Consider the following 27,990-nt stretch of genomic DNA (forward strand, 5'->3'; position numbering starts at 1 on the left):
GGGACAGGTGTTGGAACATGATGAGACAAAAGTATATGGAAGCTGGCAGTTTTCAAAGGAACTTTCTTAGTTCTATTCAAGGAAAATACAAAGAACCAGTAAAAATAAAAATTCACTTTCCAGAAAATGTTTCTAGTCATTGTAAATAATAGTAAATCCACAATTTTTTGAGAGACTCTTTTCTTAAAGAATGCCCGAACTGCAATACATACAACATTCAAAGTTATACAGATATTCAGATCGCCATTTTCCTTACAATTGTTAAAAAAAAAACAAGGAAAATTTAAGCCTCCAATTTTAATAGATTATATTATGACCTATATAACAGCCTAACCTGTTGGAAAAAACTTTTATATCCAACAAACAAACGTAGACTATGACTCAAAATAAAATCACAACATAGAGCAAGAACTTTACTTTGCATTTGTTAGTATAATAGGGTACAAATTCACATGCTTGCAAAAGTGGAGATGAAACAACAATCAGCAAACTTGTAGGTCACCAGGAAGCTGAAGGTTTGGGAAAAAAGAAGCTATTTCCACTTTAATCTTGTTCCTTGAGTAGTGGCATGGGAGGAAACTCAAGAACAAAAAATGAGAGCAACCAAGGATAATTTACTAAAATTCACCTGCGATAGCACAGTGGTAGGGCGTTTGCCTTGTACACAGCCAACATGGCCGATCCGAGTTCGATTCCTCCGCCCCTCTCGGAGAGCCTGGCAAGCTCCCCTTGACGTATTCGATATGCCAAACACAGTAACAACAAAGTCTCCAATAGAGACGTTACTGGGCCCGCTCAAGCAAATCGATGAACAACGGGAGGACAGTGATGACAGTGACACCTTAAAAAAAAGATTGAATCTGGGGCTGGTGCAGTAGCACAGCGGGTAGAGCATTTGCCTTGCACGCGGCTGACCCAGGTTCGAGTCCCAGCATCCCAGATGGTCCCCTGAGTACCGCCATGGGTAATTCCTGAGTGCAGAGCCAGGAGTAAACCCTGTGCATTGCTGGGTGTGATCCAAAAAACCAAATCCCCACAACCCCCCCCCCCCCAAAAAAAAGATTGAATCTGCCATCTTGGATCTCTGCACCTGGTGTAACTCCCATATACAGTCTTTGGCCTAAGTTAAATAACATATTCCCCATTCAGATACCACGTAATTTTGAATTGATAGGCCATACAAATACAAACTGGCTGTGGCTAGTCAGTGACTTGTAGCTAAATATCAGATAAGAATTAACATAGAACTCTGAAAGGGAAGGGGGAAGATACGATAAAAAGAACGGAATTTTAAACTATCACACAGTATTTAATCACCTTTATGGGGAAAAAGTGATTAGGGTAAAAAAGTGGGACAATAGAAAAGACAGGGGTATTTTGAAATGTTTACTAATTACCGTAAATATATTTGTAATTGAGGTAACTGCTATAACTTCAAGCCCCATTCGTATCCTTTTTTGTTTTTCACAGTAAGCATTCCAGGTATCTTCGTTAAACCCATAATTAAAATAACCAGAAAGGTCAGCGCCTAAAAAGAAGACACAACTTTTGTATGCAACTATTTCAATCCTATTTTTATGCAGCAAATAAAATATAAAAATGTAAATGATACGTTCTATCAGTTTAAACACCTCTTCAAATTTTACTAGTTCTTCCAATTATTACTCTAGCACCACAAAACTATGTTTTTAATGAAATTCCTTTATAAATGGCATTCTAATAAAATAGTATGCTATGCAAGACTAATATAATGCTAAGCTACAGTTACAATTTAGCAACACGGGTTATTACTGCTAATTATGCTTAGGACATTTATAATGACATTTACAAAACTCCTATGAATACTATTGATACTGAAAGTTAGATATTTTTCTAATGACTTTAATACGAAACGTCTTTTAAAAATCTACAATCCAGAGAGATAAGTCAAAGAGCTAGAATGAATGCTTTGAATATAGGTGCCCAGGTTTGATGGCAAGCACGCAAGGTAACCAGTCATTGCCAACAGACCTCAAGCACCATCAGGTGTTCCCAAGAAAAATCCAGTCCTCTTCTGCTGGGGAAACAGCTCGAGTATTAGAGCACATGCTCAGTGGCCTTGAGCACACTCCCGGGTACCACACCGTTCATCCCAGAAGACTGAGCATCACACACACTGAGTGCCCCAGGACCTTGAGGGTCACTGAGGCTGGTCCCAGGGAGGGGTATGGAGTCATTTATCATCTTACCAGGTTTACACCATGGTTTATCTTCAAAAGAATCCAAATCTACCTCCAAGAGTGGAACTCCATTAATACTTCTAGGTGCATCAAGCTCTACCCCTTTGACTTCTGTTCCTTTTTTAACAAATACAAAATAGAGAAAGAATGGCACGAGCAAGATACTGAGAGCAAAAAAGAAAACACCATTTTACTAGGGCTAGAGTGATAGCACAGCGGTAGGGCGTTTGCCTTGCACGCAGCCAACATGGCCGACCCGAGTTCGATTCCTCCGCCCCTCTCAGAGAGCCCGGCAAGCTACTGAGAGTATCTCGCCTGCACAGCAGAGCCTGGCAAGCTCTGCGTGACGTATTTGATATGCCAAACACAGTACAACAAAGTCTCCAATGGAGACGTTACTGGGCCCGCTCGAGCAAATCGACGAATAACGGGAGGGTCTTTAGCTTTTACCTTTTATTTTACTAGTGATAGCTCTAATATAACAAAGGTTTCAATGAGAACATTAAAGTCAGGCATACTATAAGAATAAGCATGTTATCAATAACAGTAAGTTTAAACTTTAGGGAAGAAACTCTAAGATAAAGTGTACGGATTAGGAACTTGTTAACTCATTCAAATAAATTCCTGTACCAATATGTACCAATAACTTCCAGGTATTAAATCCCTTTTTATATGCTCTGAACTATAACAGGTCTTACAGGGTTGTACAAACAAGTTAAAATCAAAAGAGGAAAAGAAACCTCGTGACCCACAAACTCTACAAACACCTATTCTCTTACAAAGCCTTTCACAGAGAAAATTTTCCCCATCCTTGAGACACAAGTTTAAAAGACTCTCTTGAATTGAACTGAAGCACTTTTCAGATCACCTGTGACAGCTACTATAGTCTGTACGTTATTCAGCTATAGTCATTACTTTCCTACTGATGCACTGGCAAATACAAATTTTACCTGTAGTTCCATAGACTCTTCCTCCTGTCTTGATATTAAGATTCACTGGTGCTGGTCCGTAACTCCTAAGAACAACAAAAATTATCCTGATAATCTTGAACTAAACAAAAATAGCAATATATTCCATGTATACAAGTTATACATATATAGACTGACATTGACTAACATGTTTTTAAAAAGTGGGCATGGGGGAGGGTTCCGAAGTGCTGATTAGGGGACCTAAGGGCCCCTTCCTGCCATTCCTGTGGTCAGCAGTTCAATGCCTGGGTCTGAGAATGCAATGTTCTTCAAGCACTGCAGTACCAAGGATTATCTAGAGTACCCCAGCTGTGCTCAGAGACCTTCAGAGCCAATTCAGCAAGGCTCGGGGGACCAGGTGGTGTTGGGGATCAAACTAAACTGGTTACAGGCAAATCGAGTGACTTAACTCGCTGTACTATTTCTCTGACCCCTAGGGGGAAAAAGTCTTAATTTTTTGTCACTTATTAAACAAAAGATTTAAAAAAACAGATATTCTGGGATCAAGAAAGATAGTGCAGAAGGCCTTCAAAAGTACTGCCAGATGTGGCCTTGGAAGCACCTGAGCACCACTGGATCAATCAGACCACATACATTGGCCCTCACATTAAACCACCTACCATTGGGCTGAGAATCACTCGCAGTGAGGCCTGGCCACCTGAACAAAGGGAGGACTCTTCCACAAAAGAAACAGTTATATCTTATATGTTTGGGTTAGGGCACATACATAATATGAGCATGACCTGGGCATCATCCCCAACACAATCTAACCCCTCGGACACTGCCAGATTATTATCCAGGGGTCCCTTTTGATCCCCTCTCTGGCCTGGCCTCTACAGTGAATCATTTTTAGAAGCCAAAAGAGATACGCATCTAAGTGCCTTTTTTCTCCCATTGTCCAGGTCTCAATATCACAGTAGTTTTCAACTTTCAATAACCTGCGTGCTAATAATAAATTCAGATTTAAGACATAGAAAAGACCAAATTTGCAGGCCAGAAAGATAGTCTAGGCATTAAAGAGTGAGCCTTGCATGTGGTGAAATCCGGTTCACCCCCTGGCACCATCTGGTTCCCTAAGCACTGAATGTGGGTGCCTACAGGCCCCAAAGCCTTGGTGCTCCTGGGCCAGCACCCCCACATTCTCGGGCTTCTTAGTAAACCACCAGCTCCCTTTGTTTAAAATCACTGGGAGGGGCCTCCAGATTCCTGAGCACTGATTCACAGCTTCTCCCTGCACCTCCTCTTCCCCCCACACCAAAAGAATTAAAAGGCAGGTGTAGTGGAGAGTACAGAGGTTAAGGTGCATGACTGGGAAGGGGTTGATGCTTATTTCACCCCTGGCCGCACACGATCGTCATGGAGTGTAGTCCTGGGAGCCTCAGGCACCACTGGCGGAGCAGGGAAAATCATTAGCCCCCGAAAGACCTGAGCAGTGCCTCTTCCTTTGGCCCTTGCACTTAACATACTTTATAAATATAAAGGTGTTGTCGATCACCAGTCATTTCTGTGTGCAAATTTACGCGTCCAAAAATCCAACTTAGAAATGAAGTTTTTGTTTTGTTTGGGGCACACCCAGAGCTCAGAGTTTACTCTTGACTCTGTCCTCAGAAATCACTACTGGCAGGGCTCAGAGGACCCTCTGGGGTGCCAGAGATCAGACCTGGGTCAGTGATGTGCAAGACAAGCACCTTCCTTCTGTGCCATCAGGTCTGCCCCAGAAAATGATTTTTCAGTAAAATATAAATGAGTTCTAAGGCCACTAGTATGGCCACCGCAGCTATCTGGAGGGAACTGTTTGCTTCAGGATTGTTTTCCATCCTTTAACTTTGGGTCTGTGTTCGCTCTGAACGTTCAGATGAGTTTCTTTTAGGCAGCAGAATGTTGGGTTCAGTTTCCGAATCCATTTTGCCTCTGTGTCTCTTGATTGGTGCGCTTAGACCATTGATGTTGAGAGAGGTTATTGGTAGAGGGTTTTGTGCCATCTTTCTGTAGGGGCTTGTTGTGCTTGTAGGGGGTTTTCTTCTCTTAAAGAAGCCCCCTTAGTCCTTCTTTTAAGTTGGTTTTGAGTCTATGTATTCCTGAGCTGTCATTTATCCATGAAATAGTGTGTTTCCTTCCGAATTTGAATGAGAGTTGAGCTGGATAGAGGATTCTTGATGAGGCGTTCATTTCATTGGTTTTTTTCACGATATACCCCCCATTGTCTTTGGACTTGGAGGGTTTCCTCTGATAGGTCTGCTATAAACCTAAGGGGTGCTCCTTTGTATGTGATTTCCTTCTTCAACCTTGCTTCTGGCAGTGTCGTATCTCTATCCATATTATCCATCATTCTGACTATGATGTGTCTTGGAGTCTTTTAATTAGGGTCTCTTTTAGCTGGCACCCTTCGGGCTCTTTGGATCTGGATGCCAGCATTCTCCAGCTCTGGGACCTTTTCGGTAATGATATGTTTAACTGTGGGAGGGGGAAAGCACCCAGGGGCCAGGCATCTGCTAGCCCCTTCCCCACCTTCACCCGAGAGCCTGCCCTTCCCCCTCCCCCCACTACCACTTGGCGCATCTCTGCCCCTAGCGGGCTCAGCTCCGTGTCCTCCCGGTCTTCCTTGGGCGTCCTCCTTGGGCACCCATCTCCGCTTCCTTATTCATCCCAAGACAAACCCAGCAAGGTCCTCGCACCTCAGCTCAGCCCGCATCTCCCCTTGTGGTCCGAGAAGGTTCAGAGTCCTCTGCCAATCCCCGTCACTGCTCCCAGCAGCCAAATGTAGACGAGTGCGTGTAGCCCGGCAGTTTGGGCGCTCGGTAGTCAGTAGCTTGGGGGACACGGAACTTAAGGGGGATATCTGGACTGCTCTCCCACCCCTAGGGGCTTCAGTGGTGAGCTAGCATGAGGGGCCGCCCCTGCTGCGTGGCCAGGGTTTTTCCTCATCTTCTCTTCCCCTGGGCGGTCCTGGGGTTTGTGTGTCCGGCACTGGCACTGGATTTCCTGGGCTGACCACCCGCCTGGTAGGCATCAGCCAAGTCCCTGAAGGTGAGTGCTGGTGCCTCTGTCACTCCCTCCACTGCAGGGGTGGGAACCAGCCCATCCTTCTCGGTGCTGGCCCGGGAAAGTGCAGAGTGCCACCGTGTGGTCGCAGAACGCTGTGTGAGTTGTCCTGGCACATGTTAAGGCCTGTCACCCTGAGCTAGGACTGTTTGCTGGTCAGCCCCAACAACCACCCACTCGGGAGCACTTGGCGATGTAATTAGTCTTGTAATTAGGGAAGTGGGGAAGTGGGTCCTGGGGAGGCTACTGCCAGCGTGGGCACAGGAGCCATCGTATTTGTGCAGGTGCCAGATCACTGAATTTTGACCATTTGGGACACTCCTGGACCCAAGGAACCGTGACCTCAGAGCAGCACACACTCTTGCCCCATGCTTGGTAGGTGCACATTCCCTCCACATTCTCTTGATCGGAGAGCAGAGAGTTGGTTATTTCACAGCTGTGGATATGGACCCCAAGGAGAACCCATCATCTCTGCGCCGCTTCTTCGAGTCTCATTCCTTTGAGCCTCCTTAAGTTGCCTCCAGGATCCCCCTCCTTGAGACTGGACTCCTCTGAGATGCCAGGAAGGCCTGAGGTGCCAGGACTGGTTTTCACCTTCTGCAGCTGTGCGTAATTGGAGGCGCTCTCTGGAGGCTCCTCTGATTCTGTGTGTCTTCACTTCTCTTTCTCGCCGACTGGAGACACCTGCCCCATGCCTCTATCGATTTGTTTGGTGCTGGGGATCAAACCCAGCCAGTGAGTGAGTCACTGGCGACAGGAGAGACAGTCATGGCAGGGAAGGGGCCGTGCCTAGCCGTGCGCAGCTCACATTGTAAATATAGGGCCCAAATGCTCAGGATCTCTTGAACAAACAACTCTGGGCTCACCAGAGGCCCCCATGCCAAAGATCAGAGGTGGACCCCTTCCTCAAGACACACGCACAAGTGAGCTCAGAGTGTGAAGTGGTATGAAAAAACTGAGGTGACAGGACTGCAGCAATAGTATAATGAGTAGTAACTCCGTTTGCACTTGCCTTGTGTCCTACTGACCCGGCTTCAATCCCCAACACAACATATGATGCCCTGCGTCCTGCCAAGAGTGATCCCTGAGCTCAGAGCCAGGAGTAAGCCCTGAACTCCACTGACTGTGGCCCAGATCCACGATAAATTCAGCTTTGAAAGTTCGTAAAGAACAGAGTCAGCTTCGCACTTGCTGAGGACAGTAGCATAGAGACCAAAAACAGGCTAGTTCAGGTGGTCATCCTCAAAAGGAAAACGTTGTCAGTTCCTAAGGTGCCATCAGGAAAGTAAAAACACGGACCAAGGCATACAAAGTTTGGCCAGAGCTGTAGCATGTCGGGTCGGTGTTGCCTTGCAGCACCCTACCAGGTTTGATCCTCAGCACCCCACATCTTTGAGTAACTTCTGAGCATATCCAGATGTCGCAGGGGAAGAAAAGAAACCCTTTAGTCTTGAGACTCTGGTTCCATTTGGTTTCTGAAGGGCAAGGGAAGAAAGTGACACAGAATGAAAGCAAAGGACAGAAGACGTGGAGAATCCCCAAGGGAGGAGAGAGACGAGAAAAGAAAAGAAAATTTCTGTACAAGCTCAGTACAGACGCACCCATCACCATCACGGTGGCCTATTCCCAGAGAGGGAGACACCCTCAAACAGTCAGCTCAGCCATGCCGGGTGTTCCAATGGCTACTGAGCTTCTCTGCACTTCTCGGTGAACAGATACATTAACTATCTAAGCACCTGCCCTCTCCAGGTGACTGTGTGGCGCTGGGCAAACTCTCAGGGACCTCAGGGGTACCTTAAGACTGACTCTTTCCAGAGAGAGAGTTCTGGAGAAGAGGGGGGAGCAATATTTTTCTTGAGTAACTCTTGGCCCAAGCAAACAGGGCCCATTCCTGTCATCGGAGAAAACTCTTTGCAAATGTGGAAGCAGCCGAATGGGGCAAGAGCAAAGGCCACAGATGAGGGCAATTGAAAGGGAGCATCGGAAGGGCCACAGGAGGCCAGAGCAGAGAGCCACAAAGGAGACCCAGGGAGTGGCCCCGGGGGCTCACAGAGCACTGGGTCAGGGTGGATGAAGCCAGAACCAGTGTCTTGTCTCCTCAGGGTGAGGTGGAAGCTGCACTGTGAGGGCCAACCACTCTTTCCCTGCTTCACAGGCTGTCACCGGGAATGAGACGAGGGCGGGGCAGGGCGGGGGAAGCCGACCTACTGTGGAGTTTTCCAGAACTTGTCTCTCTCCTCACTTGGGGATTCTCCACGTCTTCTGTCCTTTGCTTTCATCCTGTGTCACTTTCTTCCCTTGCCCTTCAGAAACCAAATGAACCAGAGCCTCGGGACTAAAGGGTTTCCAAGGGCTGCCTCCTCGTTCCCATGCAATTCCAGGCCCCTAGTTCCTGACTGTCGTTCGTAAAAGCAAGGGGACCCCAATGACGTTTCTATATTTGGGGGCTTATTAAAGTGCTCCTTGTACGAAGAAAGTGATCATATTTTCTGATCGAATTTCAGTGCCTACTCTAATCGGACCACTCAGGGTACTAGAAGGAAGATAAAACCTGTTGTCCACAACATGTTCATCGTGAAGTGGAGACCATGTGAACAGTTTCACAGGGCAATGGGAGAGGCAACGGAGGCTGTAATTACTGGCCTGAAACAATATCAGGCTCCAGTAACTTATCCAAAGCCAGTTGTGTTTTGTGGAGTGAGAAAGCTCGGGTGCAGCTTAATGATCTAGTACAGAGGCATAGAAAATAGTGGTGGGTGGAGGAAGCGTATCAGAATGCCAGTGATTTCAGGCTGCTTGAAAGAATGGACTAGAATTCAGATCATTTTTCAAAAGCCCTGGATAGAATCTATGTCTTTCTTTTGTTTCGGGGAGAGGTATCTGGGATGCCGATATGGAATAAAACCTGTTTAAGGACAATCCAGGGCAATTTTCAGAAAAGGGACAGATGGAGGCATGTCCTGCACGTAACACCCATCAGTCCTGATTAAACTGGGGTGTGCCTTGAATCCCTCATGTTCCTACTTCGAGTTTTAACTACCGTAGCCATAAAATGAGGAACGCTGATGTGGTAGTTTCTAGACTTGTAGATTTCCAAAACAGAAAAAAAAATACAATTAAGACCATGATCAAAGATTTTCCACTTTTAAAACAACTTTAAGACTGAAGGGGATAAAGGTAAAGGTAAAGGTAAAGGCCCTCCCGTTGATCGTCGATTTGCTCGAGCGGGCCCAGTAACGTCTCCATTGGAGACTTTGTTGTTACTGTGTCTGGCATATCGAATACTCTCGGTAGCTTGCCGGGCTCTCCGAGAGGGGCGGAGGAATCGAACTCGGGTCGGCCATGCTGGCCGCTTGTAAGGCGAACGCCCTACCCGCTGACTGAAGGGGATATATAAAAATATCTTCCTTTTCATAAAACAATTGTTGGCATTGTAGAAAGGTCACACTTGATTCAATAGAACCAATTTTTTCTTAGAAAAGGAGAACATTGGTTATATTATCCTTTATGTTTTTTCGGGGGGGGGTGGGTAAACCTGGCAATGGCCAGGGGTTTCTCCTAGCTCTGCACTCAGGAATTACTCCTGGTGGTCCTCAGTGAACCATATGAGATGCTAGGGATTGAACCTGGTCAGCTTTATGCAAGGCAAATACTCTACCTGTTGTCCTATGGCTCTGACCCCTGAATATATTATTCTTTTTTCAAGGACCAGGCAAAAAATGTCACAGATGGGATTTGGTGCTGTCCTGACTCTGCTGACCTGGGTTCAATTCCCAGCTCCATAAATGGTCCATCACCCCCCGCCAGGAGTTCAGTGATGCCTGAGCATAAAGCCAGGAGTCAGCCTTGAGCATCACCAGGTGTGGCCCCAAAAGAAATGAACACAGTTCCATCTGACACTAGCATTTTTTTTCGTTTTGAGTCATAGGGGTTACTCCTGGCTCTGCACTCAGGAATTACCCCTGGTGGTGCTCGGGGGACCCTATGGGGTGCTGGGAATGTAATGCGGGTCGGCCACGTGCAAGGCAAACGCCCTGTCCACTGTACTATTGCTCTAGCCCCTGACACTAACATTTTAGAATTACAGATGGGTAGGACCTGCTTGCCTCCCAGGCCGTTGCCCCCACCAAATAGCTACAGAGAAGCTAAGAATAGTCTCTCGGGCACCACGAGCTCCCATGTGGTAGCCACTACTTGAATCAACTCGGTTCCCCAGTTTCTGTCCTGATCTCAGCTCCAACCCACAAACTCATCATCCCGGACCCACAAACTCACCTTCACAGTAGTCCAGTATCCTGTGAGTTCGGGATTGGGGTGGGAGGAAGGAAATTGTTTTTTAAGGATTCAGGCGAGATTGCAATGACAAACATTTTTATGACCTGCCTCTTCCAAGTAGTTTGCCCCCACACAGTCAGCGCTCCTCATTTTCCAGTTTCACTAGGTGGTGCTCTCTGTCTGCTACCCAAAGGTCCCTGATGAACAAGAACCCGCTGCTTTCTTGAGGTCCTTGCCCAGTGTCCTTAAATTAGCTCTCTGGTCTCTAGTCCCGGCGACCAATGGGTCCAAGATGAGATACAGCAATTTTCATACTTTCCTCTACGGAAATTTTTTTGGATCATTTTTAGTCAATTATTTATAGCAAGCAATACAAAATAAATGTTTAAAATTTTTTATTAGTGAAACACCATGAGGTATAGTTGTAGACTTAGAAATTTCTGTGCTTGAGTTTCAGTTATACAGTGATCGAGTATCCATCCCTCCACCCGTGCCCATTTTCCACCACTACTGATGCCACTATACCTCCCACCCCCATCTCCTCGCATCCCACCCTGCCTCTGTGGCAGGGCATTCCCTTTTGTTCTCTCTCTCCTTTTGGGTGTTGTGGTTTACAAAAGAGGCATTGAGTGGCAAACATGTTCAGTCTATAGTCTACTTTCAGCCTGCATCTCCCATCCTGGGAGGATCCTCTCAACACCCTTTCTTTGGTGCTCCCTTCTCTATCTGTGCTGCCATTTCCCCTAGCATGTGCAGCTGGCCTCCAGGCCATGGAGTAAACCTCCTGGTACTTATCTCGGCTCTTCTTGGGTGTTAGTCTCCTACTTTGTTACTTTATGTTCCCCAGATGAATGCATACTTTGGGAAAATCTCGGGTAGTGGTGGGAAAACTCAAAATAAAGGCGGTGGAAAGGGGTCATGGTGGTGGAATTGGTTTTGAAATATTGAGTGTAATTAAATACTGTGGAAAAACTCTTTGCGAAAAAGAAACAAACAAAACTAGCACTCTGGACTCTTCAAGAGAGACTTTTGCTGCTGGGACCCAGCGGGGGTCGAAGGTGGGGACTTATTGCCAAGTCCATAGCACTATGGGCTGGGTGGGCCACAGTAGCCCTGCCCCCAGCAGTCCCATCCCTCGGGCGAGACCCCTTTGAAAAAGCAGGGGCGCGTTCTGCGCAAGCGCAGTGACATGGGGCAAATTTAAGTTTTCCGGGGAAATCATAAAGCTTAGTAGTTTTGAACCTGGACGTGAAGGACATATTTCAGATGTCTGATTTTCAGGTTGGCCTAGACCTATAGGTGGAATTATACTTCTCTTTCTAGGATGCAAAGCCAGAGGCGGACTCTCATCGAGGGCAGGAACCAAAGTCCTATAAAACTTACCAGGCTTCAAAAATAACTGGGCTGCAATGGATGTAAAGAGTTTAAAGAGCCCAACGTGGCTGGGGGCTGAAGGGTAGGGGGTGATTCAGTGGCAGGATCAGGGGAAGGTGAAAGCCAGGGCTCGAGGGGCTCTGGGGGGCCCTGGGGGACCGGGGGTCAGGTGGACTGGGGCTAGGACTCTCCCCCGGAGTGGAGCTCCCTGCACCAGCAGCCAAATGGTTGCCAAGTGAGAAGACAAAGAATAGGGAGTATTTTCCAGTACATGTTTTCGTCAAGCCTAGATCCAGGCAAGAAGGGCACTAGAGTCCTCTTCCAGAGCCTAAGCATTAAGGCAGCTGGGAGCTGCCCTTATCAACCACGCCCTTGGCAACCACAGGCCCTTGGTAATAGCATGCCCTACCAGACCTGACTCTAAAGGCTGAGCTTCCACCTCCTGAGCCACTGAAGATCCTCTCTCCTCAGCAGCCAGTGTAGGCTGAACTAGGGTTTCTGGCAGGACTGAAGCAGTATCACTCTTTTCAGGGGTGCTTGACAGCAAATCTGAGTCTGGAACTAAAACAGGTTTTGATTCCTCAGGAGATCCGAGAAGTGCAGCTGGGCTGTTGTGTGCTTGCTGAAAGTTCAGCTTCCAGGGCCTTAAAGGGAAGCTGTTCTAGCTCTGCAAAGGTTTCTGGATGCTGAGGCTGGGGTGAAAAGGATCCAGTCTTGGGACGGGTCTGTGGATGTTTCTCTGAATCTCCCACCAAAAGTTGACTCCCCTCAGGATAAAAGATATCCATACTGGAATCAAAGTAATCCTCCTGCATCGGTTGTGGTAGACTTGGAGGTCTCGTAGATTTCCTGCGAGTTGCAACAATTTCAGCAGCATGGTGACCACCAACTGGATCCTTCCTCCAGTTTTCAGGGGAAATAATGAAGGCGAGGAGTTTTGAAATCCGGGGCTGAAGGGTAGGGGGTGATTCAGCGGCAGGATCAGGGGAAGGTGAAAGCCAGGGATTGGGGGGCCCTGGGGGGCTGGAGGTCAGGGGGTCTAGGGGTAGGACTCTCCCCCGGAGAGGAGCGCCCTGCACCAGCAGCCAAATTGGTTGGTAGGTAAGGAGGCAAAGGAATGAAAATATTTGGCATAACATATCCATGGCAAGAAGAGGAGAGTGTCCTCTTCCTGAGCCTGAGGATTAAGGCAGCTGGGCGCTGCGCGTGCATGCCCTTATCAACCACGCCCTTGACAACCACAGGCCCTTGACAACTGTGGGCCCCACCCCCTCAGCACCTTTATGAGCCTTTAAGGGGCCTTTATTGGATCTGGGCAAAGCAGGCTCCTCAAAACCAGCAGGACCCAGGCTTTCCTTCTTCCCCCAAGGACAAAACACATCCAATCAGGTCCTCTACCCCACCCCCCTTGCCTCCCCTCCCACTCTTGCCACCCAACAGGACTGGGACTGCCCACTCGTTTGGGCAGAGCACCAAGGGTGGGGGAGGAACAGCTTGTCCCCAGACAGGGAACACTGGACTATGTGCTGAGACAGGGAACACTGGACTATGTGCTGGGCGGGCCACAGTAGCCCCGCCCCCAGCAGCCCAACCCCTCGGGCGAGTCCCCTTTGAAAAAGCGCGGGCGCGGGTGCGTTCTGCCCAGGCGCACTGATATGGGGCAAATTTAAGTTTTCAGGGGAAATAATAAAGGTTAGTAGTTTTGAAAAGGTCTGCCGGTGAGGTATTTATCTAGTACCGCTAGGGGTAGGGTGGGTCTTCTCTGCGCAATCCAATCCCTGGGTCTCTGGTGGTTGGTGGAAGCAGACAGGGCAGGGTAGGGTGCGGCTCCTGATTTCAATCCCTTCCTCACCTGTGGTCAGAGGGAGCAAGCAGAGAATCTCTGTCCCTGGGTCCGTTCAGCCTGGAGTCCAAGGTCTCAGAGTTCCACTTATCTTGTTCTGTGGGGCTTCAGTTGTGCGTGAGTCTCGGCTGGAGCAGCCGCGTGGGTCCTGAAATCGTCCTGGAGTGTGGCGGCGGCTGGGTAGTGGAGGGAGTGGAGGTAACCTCAGGCAACAGCAAGCGAACATCAGAGCTCGCAAAGCAGTGCAGAGATGCGACCAAGGAAGTTCTCAAAGAGAGAAGAGCAGAAGTGCTGGTAGATGCGGCAGAAGCCAGGAAAAGTATTCGTAATGCCCGCCTGTCCTTCGCCAACTACAAGACCAAGATGACTGCCCTTCTACATCCTGATGGATCTATCACATCTAACACATCTTCCAGAAGGGCAATGGAGAAGTTTATCCATGACTTCTGCTCAAATCTCTTCGATAGACATGTCCACCTGCCGACATACCAAATTCCACAGGATGGATATGTCATTCCCAATGTTCTCCCTTCCGAAATCCGACACGCCATTTTGGCGGAAAAAGAAACGAACAGCACCCGGCCCAGAAAAGGTCAGACCTGAACACCTGAAGAACCTGCAGTCAGTACTCATCAATACACTGGCTCGGCTCTTCACACGCTACCTGTCTGAATGCAAGGTTCCATCTCAATGGAAAACCAGCAGGACCGTACTACTGTACAAGAAGGGAGACATCCATGACATTGGCAACTATCGCCCGATCTGCCTATTGTCTGTCATCTACAAGTTGTTCACTTGAGTCATCCTGAATAGGATTGGCAGAACACTAGATGAAGGACAACCATGTGAGCAAGCCGGGTTCCGCAAAGGATTCAGCACCATCGACCATATCCACACGATAACCAAGCTCACTGAGGTTTCTCGGGAGTGCAAGATGCCGCTCTGTCTAACATTCATTGATTTAAAGAAGGCCTTTGATTCTGTTGAGACAGAAGCGGTCATTGAAGCCCTAGCCAATCAGGGCATTCAAACTCAATACATCAGGATCCTCCATGAGCTGTATTATGGATTCACTACCAGGATTTCACCATTCTACAAAGAAGTAATCATTGATGTCAAGAGAGGGGTTCGGCAGGGTGATACCATTTCACCGAAACTCTTTAGTGCCACCCTCGAGAACATCATGCGACGACTGGAATGGGAAGGAATGGGAGTGAAGATAGATGGTCGGCAACTATACCACCTCCGCTTTGCTGATGACATTGTTTTAATAACACCAAACATTAGCCAAGCGGCACAAATGCTGGCCGACTTTAACAGTGAGTGTGGAAAGGTCGGACTACAGCTGAATCTTACAAAGACAATGTTTATGAGAAACAGCCTCGTTCCTGACACCCCATTAGCTCTCAACAGAACGATCATCTCCGAATGCAACAGCTATGTGTACCTAGGTCGAGAAGTCAACATGACAAATGACCTGGCACCCGAGCTGAGCAGGAGGAAGAGAGGAAGAGAGCGAGCGGCTTGGAATGACTTCAAGAGTGTCAAAGAAATAGCTAAGAGGACAAAGAACCTCCACCTCCGAGCATATCTCTTTGATTCCACTGTTCTTCCTGCATTAACATACGCCTCAGAGACCTGGGCCCTACGCAAACAGGATGAGAATGCTATTCAGGTCTCCCAAAGAGGAATTGAAAGAGCTATGCTTGGAATATCACGTTTCACTCAAATGAGAGAAAGAATCCGGAGGTCCAACCTCCGTTGACGATCAAGAATCAGGGATGCTGTCTCATTTGCCAACGTGTCAAAAATCAGATGGGCTGGTCACGTAATGAGATTTAAAGACGACCACTGGACTAGAGCTATTTCCGACTGGATTCCACGGGATGTCAAAAGACCACGTGGCCGCCCACCTACCAGATGGTCAGATTTCTTCATCAAGATCATGAATGATGGTTTGAGGCTCTTCATGTTCCTAGAGCGAACAGACGCCACTGGGCTACACTAGCACGCGACAGGCACAAGTGAAGACATTACTGGCGCCCGCTCGAGCAAAATGACAATTAACGGGAATTCAAGTGATCAAGTGAATCCAGCTGTGGCAGTCTTGGTGTTTCCTCCTCACTACTGAAATCCGAGAGACATTCTTCCTCCCCTTGGCCATCCTGCTTCCAAGAAAGGTAGCTGACCTGCAAAAGGAGCATTACTTAGGGTGGATGGGGGTTCACAAATGTTGTCATTTCCTTTAAGCTCTTAGTCTCTCTGATTATTTATCACTCTCCTAGACAGGGGATAGCACGGAATCAGGGACCCAAAGTTTTCTGAAGCAGGGCTCTGGGGCCAGAAACAGTTGATCCTGGGAGACCGTTCTTAAACTGAATGAACATCCATACGCACTCCTTTACACCGGCCTGGGGAAATCCCCCTTTCTTGAATGGAACTCAACATAAATTCTTGGAGAAAAAGGAGCAAGCTCCTTTCTAGAGGGCTGCCCTTCTAGCACTCGGAGGGAACACTTAAGATGTTCACGTCAAAAAGTGACAAGGCTCTCTTGCAATCCTGTAACTAGCACCCATTTTACTTTCTTCACAGTCCTTCTTCTCATCCATATCAGTTCTTATTATCTCACACTTCCAGAATATAAATTCCATGAGAAGGGGCTTCTTCCTGCTCTCTAGTTGAGTAGAGAGCCCCGAATGGAGTTGATTCCAAGAGTAGCCCTCATTTAGGGATAGTTTTCTGAATTCTTTGGCATTAGTACGAAATGTCTTTTCACCTTTCTTAGTAAGGTGGACGTTGTTGTCTCTTTGGGGGCCACACCTGGAGGTGTTTGACGCTGTAGCTGACAGTGCTCAGGAGGCCATGCAGTGGCAGGTATCAAACCCAGGTCTCCCATATCACAGTCCATGCTCCAGCCTGATGAACTATTATGTCTCAGGCTCCTAAGCTGGTCTTTTAAGACCCAATTGTAGGTGTTTGAAGTTTTCTTGGTGGGTCTGATTTAAACTATTTAAAAAATTTCTTTGCAGGACTAGATCAATAGTTCAAAAGATTGAGCACATGCGTTGCACAAGAAAGGTTTGAATTTGATCCCTAACATCACCTGGTCCCTTGAGCACTTCAACAAGTGATTATAACAAAGAGCCAGGCTGGGTAATTCCTGAGCACTACCAAGTGTGAATCCCGCTACCTTACCCACAAATAAAATTTATTTTACAAAGGAAAAAAAAAGATTTTCAACAAGAGAAACAGAACCACCTCCTCTCTCACTTTCTTCCCCTAACTCCGTAACTTTGGAAACAAATTTTCTGACTTTGGGCCAAGTTAATTACATATAATCAATAGAAAACAAGTTGTCTACGGTTGCCTTTTTGGCATATATGAGTGTTGGAGTAAAATCCCAAATAATAATGGTAGGTCTGGTGTCAAAATATTGAATGTAATCAAAGTAGAGAGAGAGTAATGTGGAAATCATCTGCCCCACAGGCAGGGGGAGGGTGTGGGATGGGGTATAGTGGGGATTTTGGTGGTGGAGAATGGGCACTGATGAAGGTACGGTGTTTCATTGTATGACCGAGACTTAAACCCGAAAGCTTTGTAACTGCTCTCATGGTGATTCAATAAATAAAATTATAAAAAATTAAAAAAAAGTAAGGTGGAGTTCATGCCCAATTCAACCAGTGTAATCAGTGGCTGCTATTTATATAGCAGTACTCCTACATTTTAAAAAAAAAGGAATTTCTCTGACAGAACGCAGAGGGCACTTAGAACTCTCCATATTTCAAATAAGGGCCAGGACTTCAGGAAAACTTCAGAAATTCTCTGAACTAAAGTTTTAGAGTTTCACATTTTTCTGGGAATGCTAGAATCGCCTACACATGCTAAACACTTCTAAAATCTGCTCATTATTTTGAATTGCTGCCATCCTGTATATGTCATCCTTGAGTTTTTCTCTTCACGTACTTGAATTAAATCATGTAGTTCTTCGGTTCTGGCATCAGCGAGCTCCTCAAAAGGCCGATATTCCACAGCTACTTTACCACTTTCTGAAATAGAGTTAACAAGGATCAATTCAAACTTATTGGCTAAAATGTTCTTTCTATGAAGGTAGTACACAGTGATAGTGGCTGTGTACTTCCTTTATACATCCAATAATTTTACTTCTAAAGCATAAAATAAGAGCATTTTCCTTGTCAATGCAGACATTAAGTTTGGTTCCTTTTGCTTCTCTGTTTTGAGGCCATTCTCAAAGGTGCTCAGGGATTATACCCTCTTAGTACTTGGAGTCATTCCTGGCAATGCAGTGCTGAGCTGGAACTGAAACCTGCTTCCTGCATGCCAAGAATGGGCTCAGCCTGTTGAGCTATCTCTCCAACCCACTGCTTCTTTCATTTCTTTTTATTTGGAGTTTGCAGATCCTGTCCTCTGGTACTCAGGGACTGTTCCTGGCTCTGTGCTCCCTGATGGTGCTAGAGGGGACCATATGCCATGCCAGGGATATGCAAGGCTCTGGTACCATCTTCCTAACCCCCCATTGGTTCTTAAAAGTTATTAAGTTGATAGAAATTTTACCAGATGACCACAGAAGTCACTTTTGCTAGAAGAATTGCCCAGACTGCAAGGCTGAAGTCAACCCAGGAGCTACTCGTGTAATAAATAAGGTCTCTGACAACTGAAAATTCCTGTCTCTAAGACTGCAGGGCTATAAAGCAAGGAAAGCAATTCTGTTTGTGGATTCTCTACGGATTATTCCGTTTCCTTTGGGCACAGCCGGAAATGTCCATAGCACTAGAAAATTCCATAAGAGGAGAACATTTAAAAATCTTAAATAGTATGACCACTATTTGTTTTTGTTGGGGGCCACACCCAGCAGTGTTAAGTCTTCTCCTGAGCGAAGTACTTGGGGGTTGCTCCTGGACGCTCATGTTGTGCCAGGAATCCAACCCTGGTCTTCCACATGCATAGCATGTGTACTAGGCCTCTCAGCTTTCTTCCTGGCCCCAGCAGAATCATTGTGAAGGTTCACAACAAATAGTTGGTTGTTACATCGAATCACAAACTCTCAATATGTCAGTGCTGAAAACCAACCACGAACTGATTCCAGTTAAGTTTCCTCTTCAGTAGGAAAACAGTAGCAATAATTAGAATATTTCGTCCTTTACTAAATTCTAGGTAAGTCTTTTTAAACATTTATTTATTTTATTTTTATTATGTAATATTTCTTTTTCTTATTTTTTTGTTTTTGTGGGTCACACTCAACAATGCTCAGGGTTTCCTCCTGGCTCTGCGCTCAGGAACCACTCCTGGTGGTGCTAGGGGACCATATGGGATGCTGGGAATCGAACTCAGGTCAGCTGCATGCAAGGCAAACACCCCACCCACTGTGCTATCGCTCTAGCCCCTTCCTTCCTTCCTTCCTTCCTTCCTTCCTTCCTTCCTTCCTTCCTTCCTTCCTTCCTCTTTTTAATGAATCACTGTGAGATAGAGTTACAGACTTACAAACGTTCGTGCTTACGTTTCAGTCATACAATGATTGAGTACCCATCCCTCCACCAGTGCCCATTCTCCACCACCAGTGTTCCCAGTATCCCTCCCAGGACTCCCTCATTCCAGCCCCCCTCCCCCCACGGGCAGGTCTATTCCCTTTCAATCTCTCTCTTCCTTTGGTTGTTGTGGTTTGCAATATAGGCATTAAGTGGCCATCATGTTCGATCTGTAGTCTACCTGCAGCACACATCTCTTATTCCGAATGGGCCCTCCAAGCATCCTTTACTTGGTGGTCCCTTCTCTATCTGAGCTGCCTTTTCCCCCAGCATGTGAGGCCGGCTGCCAAGCCGTGGAGCAATCCTCCTGGTCCCTATCTCTACTATCCTTGGGTGTTAATCCCCCATTCTGTTACTTTATATTCCGCAAATGAGTCCAATTGTAGGTAAGTGTTAAGTATTTACTTTTACAATATAAGGTAAGCTAAATTAAAAGTATATTTTTTCAGAAAATTGCAGCTTAGAGGGGCTGGAGCAATAGCACAGCAGGGAGGGCGTTTGCCTTGCACACGACTGACCTGGGTTCGATTCCCAGCATCCCATGTGGTCCCCCGAGCTCCGACAAGGATAATTCCTGAGTGCAGAGGCAGGTGTAACCCCTCAGCATCCCTGGGTGTGACCCAAAATGCAAATGAAAAAAAAAAAAAGAAAATTGCGGCTTAGAAATACCTTCACATATCTGTCTAGAGACCTACAGTTGCATTTTCTAAATGAGACAGAGGGCCAGAGTACTATTACAATGGGTCAAACATTTGCTCTGCATGCAGACAACACAGGTTCAGTCCCTGGCACCCCATGTGGTTCCCCAAGTCCTACTAGAAGTGGTTCCTGAGCACATAGCCAGGAGGAAGCCCTAAGCATAAGCAGGTGTGGACCAAAAACCAAGAAAAGAATAAAGAAAAAAAATGGAGGACAGAGCTAGTACTTAAACAGAGGAGTCTGAAGTTTACAGCCACTATACTCTTCTGCTTTACTGACGAACAATTGAGAAAGAGGAATTGGATCAAATACTCTCTCTACAGTCTAAACTGTTCTACGCTTATACATTGGGGGTAATATTTGCTGTAATTATTTTTCACAGATTCCACAAAGGACAAATTTGAGACTACTCTGTAAAGCATCTAGTAAACAAAAGAATAGGAAGTACCTATATTTCCATTATTTTCAATATAATTGACTTCTCAAAATCAATTTATTTGCTCTTCAAGTAAGAAAGCTGCAGTACTTCAAAGATAACCAACGAAGTCTTACCTAAACCACAATGAGCAGTTTCTGAAATGCATCTGACACGGTCTCTTGAATAGCAAACTTCTGAGTCGTCTTCCTTTTCATAAGGAAAGATAATGGTCCTATATCCAACCAAAACAAATAGATTTACTACACCAATCTTTCTAATTGATTTTTATGAAGTCTAAAAAGAGAAATGGGCCTGGAGCTCTAGTACAGAGGCTAGGGTGTTTGCCTTATATGTGGCCGACCCGGGTTCGAGCCCCCGCATCTCATATGGTCCTCCCAGCACTGCCAGAAGTAATTTCTGAATGCAGAACCAGGAATAACCCCTGAGCATCGCTAGGTGTAACCCAAAAAATAAAAAAGCTAAAAAAAAAGAAAAACAAAAATAAAAAAACAAAAAGAGCACTACATCACGATCTTAATGAGTAAGGGAAGACACCACACAAGGCTATGTCTTGAAGGCTCTGTGCTAAGTATATTCTGTCAGGGCTATTACCATACATTTTTGCTGTCTGATCAATTCTGGCCATTCGTAAACAGGTAAACATGTAAACTAGAAGGGAGAAATTAGTCAAGATCATTGCATAAATCTCATACTGATTATGTATTTCAAATGGGCAAACCTACAGACTGCTCTAGGAACGTGACATACCTCACACCACTAATATTCCAAGAGTAGCAAACCACATTTGATGGGGTTTAAAGTAGAAGGCTACCAATCATAGAGGGAAATATATTTTTACAGGAGTGTGTATTATACACACCCAAAACACACACACACACACACACACACACACACACACACACACAGCTCAACCATTAACAACATGTCAATAATCTCTTATTTAAGGGCTTAATGGTTCCTAGGGGAAACAGAACAATCAATGGTCCCTGGAGAAAATAGAACAATCTTCACATACTTTCCTCTAAGGGAACTTTTGTGGAGCATTTTCAGCAGTTGATTCAGAACATACAATACAAAATAAATTGCTTCGGTTCTGCTTGGGGCAGGGGTTCGGGTTCGAGATGGAAACACAAAATATGGTGGTATCAAGGTGTAATGGTCGTGGGATTGGCGTTTGAATATTGAATGTAATATTTTTATTTTTTTATAAATATAAAAAAATACTTTATAATAATCACTGTATCATTGTCATCCTGTTGTTTGTCGATTTCCTCGAGTGGGCGCCAGTAACGTCTCTATTCCTCCCAGTCCTGAGATTTTAGCAGCTTCTTCCAATGATTGGAGCTCTTTTAGGATCAGGGAAATGAGACTTGTTGTCATTACTGTTTTGGGCATATCGAATACGCCACAGGGAGTTTCCCAGGCTCTGCCCGTGTGGGCGGGATACTCTCAGCAGCTTGCCGGGCTCTCCAAGATGCAAATATTTATATATTTCTCTCTATGATTTGTTGCCTACTGTCTGAACCCCATCAAATATGGTGTGGCAATTATGGAAAATGGGTAGGAAGTGTCTTATAATGTGAAAGTGGCCTGGCCTGAAGAGTGGCGGCAGTTGGGTAGTGGAGATCAGCTGCCGGGCAGGGTCCCTTGGGATGGGAAGGCCCCTCACCAGCCCCTCTCTGGGGTGCCCCGAGTGAAAACAGTCTGGCATGAAGTCCTTTACTTTGCAAAAATTATACTGTTCAAAGCAGGCCCGAGCCATCTGGATACCGCAGCTTGGAGTAACCGAATTGGATAACTGTGGTAATTCTAGAGGTAATACATGCAGATGGGCGCTGACCCCCTTCCCAGGGGATGCACACATCTCTCAGATCAGAGCCAATCCGGTCAGCCTCCCCTTGGTTCCAGCCGGCTGCAAGGCAGGTGCAAGGAGCTTTGGTGATGGTGACTAGATAACTTCGGGCAGATGGCACGCCCCCACCTCCCACAGGGAGTGATAACCCATTCGAATGTCTGCCCTATCACGTATCAAATTCAGAAGCTTGAGAAAGGTGCGGTAGTGGCAAGGATGAGCCGGTCTCATTAAGATTCACCTACCAGAGTCTGTTCCAGTTCTTTCGCTAACAGCTCTCCCTTTGATTTAATACCCTAAGCCTAAGTACCATAGATTCTGGGGGGGGGGAAGCATTTTTATTAGTGTATTTAATTATCAAAATGAAGATTTTGGTGAGATAATGGACAATTACACAGGATCTATACTTGAAAAATTACTTTGGAACAAAGAAGACTGTTACCCCCAAATAGGAGAAACAGTATTCCCATCCCTATATCTCTAAGGTTCTTGGTAGGAAGACAGCTCTAAAATTGTGAAGTGTCCCCGGGTCCTTCGTCCCCACCAAAAAAAATGATTCTATTAGTACCTAAGATTTTAACAAGTATTATTAAAAACATCTGCCCAAGTCTTTAGCAGCTTAGCAAGGAGAGGGATTTTTCTGATGTATCTGAAAATATGATGAGAGATAGATAGATAGATAGATAGAGAGAGAGAGAGAGAGAGAATGAATTCTTACCCACACCCCCATTCCAGTCCCCACAGAGACCTTCCAGTTTATCCAAAGTCTCCTCGGCTCTGCCAACTCCAGGGCTCTTGTCAAAGCACGACAATACCACCTCTAAAGCACTGAAGATCTTCACGCTTTGCGTCTGAAGTGGTGCCACAATATCTTCATTTTCCCTTTCTTCAAGTTCAGAAAGATCCTGAAGGTGTTAAGATTTTAGATTGAAGGTCCTTCTGAACATCTCAATGTAGATTTTAAAATGTTTAATTAGATGCCACTCAATGCCTCTTTCGCAAATGACAGCACCCAAAAGGAGAGAGTGAACAAAGGGAAATGCCCTGCAACAGAGACAGGGTGGGATGGGGAGGGTGGCAGGGTGGGAGGGATAGGTATTCGATCATTGTATAACTGAAACCCAAGCACAAAAATTTGTATATCTACAACTGTACCTCATGGTGTTTCACTAAAAAAATCTAAAAAACAAAAACATATTTCTGGAAAAAAAAGCTTAGTTAGAAATAAAAACGAAACTCCAGCAATCCTTGCCAACCGTTGAAGTAACCTGTGACTTCAACATTAAACAAAACTTCCCATGAAATACACCAGCCATGAACATACAGAGCACACAAGCGTTGTAGAATATGGACACCACCGTCAACTGACTGAGACCTTATTGATTCTGGGGTGTGACCAGTGATCCAACACTTTCACTTAGACGACTCTCATCTATCAGGTCTGTAGGTTCTCTGAGCCGGCTGGGGTAATACCCCAGAGAGCTGGGAGTCGTGCAATACTCAGGACAAAACCTAGGGCCTTGAACACGGTGGGCACAAGCTCCGCACTTGAACTCTCTCTCTGCTTCCTACCTTGACAATCCTTTTAGACCATCCATTGAAACCAAAATATTAGTTTGCCAGTTCCTGGCATTGGGAGCTGTTTAGGGCAAGTGTACAATGTCGAACTGCTTTATGTCTGCTGAGACGAACCTAAAGACATAAGAGAGACACTCGAGACTAGGAACGACTTCCCACAGAGATCTAATTCAGCAGACCCAAGGACCCAAGACTTCTCAGTACAAGTTTCATAAAGTGGCTGTGAAGAGCAAATCGAACAAACTTTGCTGGTTGCTGTAGTTTCAGAGCCATACTCAGCAGTAATCAGTTCCTCCTAGCTCTGTGCTCCGAGATCACTCCAGGTGGTGGTTGGGGGAATCATATGTGCGGCTGGGGATAGAACCAGGTTGGCAGCAAGCAAGGTCAGCCCATTAACTCCTGGCCTATTTCTTTGGTCCTTAAACACTTTAGGCATTAAGTTCATAGGAAGCACTAAAACTTATGATTCTCAAGCCATGGTACTTTTCTGCATTATTTCCAAAACCTCTGATTAATCTGAGCGTGTCCCTGACTTCTGGTGGTAAGTGAAACTATAAGCCATAAGATCTGCAAGACTGGAGATAAGCAAAAGAAGTAAATTGCTTCAGTGATTCTATCTAAAAGCTCTTGCCTGTAACTATAACCTGAAAGATAGGTAAGATAGACCTGCCACCAAAGCAAGACCTCATCTACAGCACTCCTCTCTCCAAATTATTAGCCTTGCTAGAAGAGACTATAGTTTTGTTTTTTGTTATACCATTTTATGAGTAACGATCACCTGCATTTCACGAGAAGTGGTCTCGTTCCTGACGTTCCATTCACTCTCAATGGGATGAACATCTCCGAATGCAACAGTTATGTGTACCTAGGTCGAGAAGTCAACATGACGAATGACCTGGCACCTGAGTTGCGCAGGAGAAAGAGAGCGGCTTGGAACGCCTTCAAGAACGTTGAAAAAATAGCTAAGAGGACAAAGAACCTCCGGCTCCGGGCACATCTCTTCGATTCCACTGTTCTTCCTGCATTAACATATGCCTCAGAGACCTGGGCCCTACACAAACATGATGAGAACGCTAGTCGAGTCTCCCAGAGAGGAATCGAAAGAGCTATGCTTGAGTATCATGCTTCACTCAACTGAGAGAAAAGAATCTGAAGTTCCAAACTTCTTCGACGGTCAAGAATCAGGGACACTCTCTCATTTGCCAAGGCATCAAAAATCAGATGTGCTGGACACGTAATGAGATTTGGAGATGACTGCTGGACTAGAGCCATTACTGACTGGATTCCACGGAACATCAAAAGATCACGTGGCCGTCCACTTATGAGATGATCAGACTTCTTTGTCAAGACCCTGAACGATTGATTTGAGGCTCTTCGTGTTCCTAGAATGAGCAGATGCCATTGGGCTACATTAGCACGCGATAGGGATGAATGGAGACGTTACTGGCGCCCGCTCAAGCGAATCAATGAATATCGGGATGTCAAGTGACCAAGTGATCAAGATCATCTGCATAAGAGCTTCTTTATAAAATACAAAATACCTGTATTCCTAGTTCACTAAATACATTATTGTGGACTTCTTATATCATTAGTTCTTAAATGACAATTTTAACTTTCAGTCAATATGTACTATATGAACTTATTAATAAAAATTCAAATGCAAGGGAGGAGAGTTAGTCCAATGGGCAAGGCATTTTTGCACTGCATGTGGCCAATCTGGGTATGACCCCCAGTACCCCAAGTGGTGCCACCAAGCCTACCAGGAATGATCCCTGAGTGCAGAGTCAGAAGAAAGCCTTGAGCATTGCAAAACATAAAAGAAAAAGTATTCAAACACAAATAAAAGCAGAGAAATACTGATTATTGATTTGTTTCATGTGCCTATCACTATAACCAGTTTATAAGCACCTTGAGTGCTCAAAGAATCCATATTGTATCCTTTCCTCATTCTCTGAAGCAAGAAAAGTTTGTTACTCACAAAGGCTTGATAGTTTGTTGGTTGAGAGAATAAATCAAGGAATGAGAAAAAGAGAACAAAATTAGTTTCCCCAACCTAAAGCTGCCTGAGGAGAGGGAGCAATGAAGACTGATCTTTGAATGCTTACACCACAGACTGGCCTGTACCTGTAGTGACTGCAGCTTTTGTCAACTTAAGAAGCTTCAGAAGGGTTCTGAGACCCTGGAGAGGAGTTACCTTAATTTTGTAACGGTTTTTTTTTTCTTGCTGGTAACAATGAATAAATTCTCTGATAACATGGGTCTTTCCTTCATTTTACATTAAGATCCCCTTTACTGTTCTGTACTTATAGGAGGCCAAAAATATACAAGAACTATGGGTGCTCTCCAAGGTATAAAAGAACCTCTCATGGAAATGGATAACTTTCAGAGAGAAGGTAGTAATCCCAGCCTGTGCATGAGAAGATCTAACTAGAGTACCACCTTCACAACTACATACTGATTTATAGAATGTTCCCTTTATCACTATACTGGTAATGAATCTCATGCTATAAAAATCTCAACACCATATTTATGAAACTCGCCTTCCTTCCTCCTGGGGTGCCCTCACTCATGCAAGGTCTAGGCTCTGCCACTGAGTCACATCCCTGTTCCTACGAAATGGTCTTAATAGCCAATGAGAGAAAGGGGTGGGGGGAGTACCACTCATTAATTACAATGGATATAGCACTGTAGCACTGTCCTCCTTTGTCCATAGTTTTGCTTGAGTGGGCACCAGTAACGTTTCACAACAAATTGTGAGACTTGTTACTGTTTTTGGCATATCGAATATGTCAGGGGTAGTTTGCCAGGCTTTGCAGTGGGGGCGAGATACTTTCGGTAGCTTTCGGTAGCTTGTAAGGCAAATGCTCTACCCGCTGTGCTATTGCTCCAGCCCAAAATGGATATAAGTGTATTTATTTATTTTGGGGTTGGGGCCACACCTGGCAATGCCCAGGCTTCATCCTGGCTCTGCACTCAAGAACCACTCCTGGTGGGTCTTCGGAGACCTTACGGGATGCCAGGGATCCAACCAGTGTTAGCAAGTGCAAGCCAAGAGCCTTCCCCTTCTTTACTATCACTCTGGCCAAAAGCGTTTTCAATTCCAGCTGTAATATGACTGTGAGAGGGCCAGAGTCTAGCTGCAGCTTACTGTCTGCAAAGTAAATAAGGTCCAAGAGACCTTGATCTCACTCCTAGGGGTTGGAGTAGGGGCTGAAGCAGGTGTTGGGTCTCCAGAGGAGCAGAAGAGTCTGTGGTCACACGGAGGGGTGTTCTCATGTCTGATGAAGGCGCAGGCAAGGACAAAAGGACGGGGAGTGAGAATGACCAGCAAGAGAAGCCAGTTCAGGGAGCCAATCAGAGGAGGCTTAGAATTATCATGTGAAAGGCTTGGAAACAATAATTCTCATGTATATATCCAGAGGTATGGCAGGGGATGGGGGTCTGCACGGGAAAACAGTGGAGCGGGGTCCCCTAGGTTCTACCCCCATCCCCTCCACACCCAACCCTGCTCCACCAAAACTGAACCGAACCACAGAAGAATGGAAATGGGCCAGACAAAAAAATGGGACTAAACTGAGGCCTAAGTGAAATGGAATTCAGGAGCTGGAGACCGTGGAGCCCTGGGAGCACCCAAAGGGAAGAAAGTTTTCAGTGGGAACTGGGAACTCAGGGTGGGCATAGGGAACAGTGGGCGGAAGACAGAGCGATGATGCTGGTCGGGAGTCCCTCCAGGCAGCTGAACTGTCAAGCGCACATTGGACCCCCTCAAAGCCCAGTGGAGGCTGGGAACTGGGCTCTGACCCTTCCAGCTAGTCTCTTATTGCAACCAGCCTCGAAGTTTCTGCAGAAAACAGCCTGTGGGGACGGGCCGTGTGCTGCCTGGATACTCTAGACACTGCAAGGCAGCGGGAAGCTGGTGGCTGGGGGGTGGGTATCTGGCAGTGTAAGGTGCCCCAGCCCAGCACTGCTTCCCACGGCCCCGATCCCAGCCAAGCGCCAACCCACCTTCAGCGGAGAGGACTGGAAGAGCGGCTGCAGGTCACAGGCCCATTGGGCTGAGTGGGCGGCGTGCGAATACAACGTGTCCATGGGCTAGAACCGCGGATGGGGCAGCAGCAGCGTTGGGGAAGACACGCACGGCATTCAGAAGGTGAAGAA

At 46.1% G+C, this 27,990-nt stretch overlaps 1 pseudogene; it reads right to left on the minus strand.

The window, feature by feature from the left end:
• Positions 1 to 5,925: 5,925 nt before the first annotated feature.
• On the minus strand, positions 5,926 to 27,982 carry LOC130016458 (RAD52 motif-containing protein 1-like; annotated as a pseudogene).
• Positions 27,983 to 27,990: the final 8 nt, after the last annotated feature.

Source organism: Sorex fumeus, unplaced genomic scaffold, assembly GCF_029834395.1.
Source record: "Sorex fumeus unplaced genomic scaffold, SorFum_2.1 ptg000155l, whole genome shotgun sequence".
Taxonomy (NCBI): Eukaryota; Metazoa; Chordata; class Mammalia; order Eulipotyphla; family Soricidae; genus Sorex; species Sorex fumeus.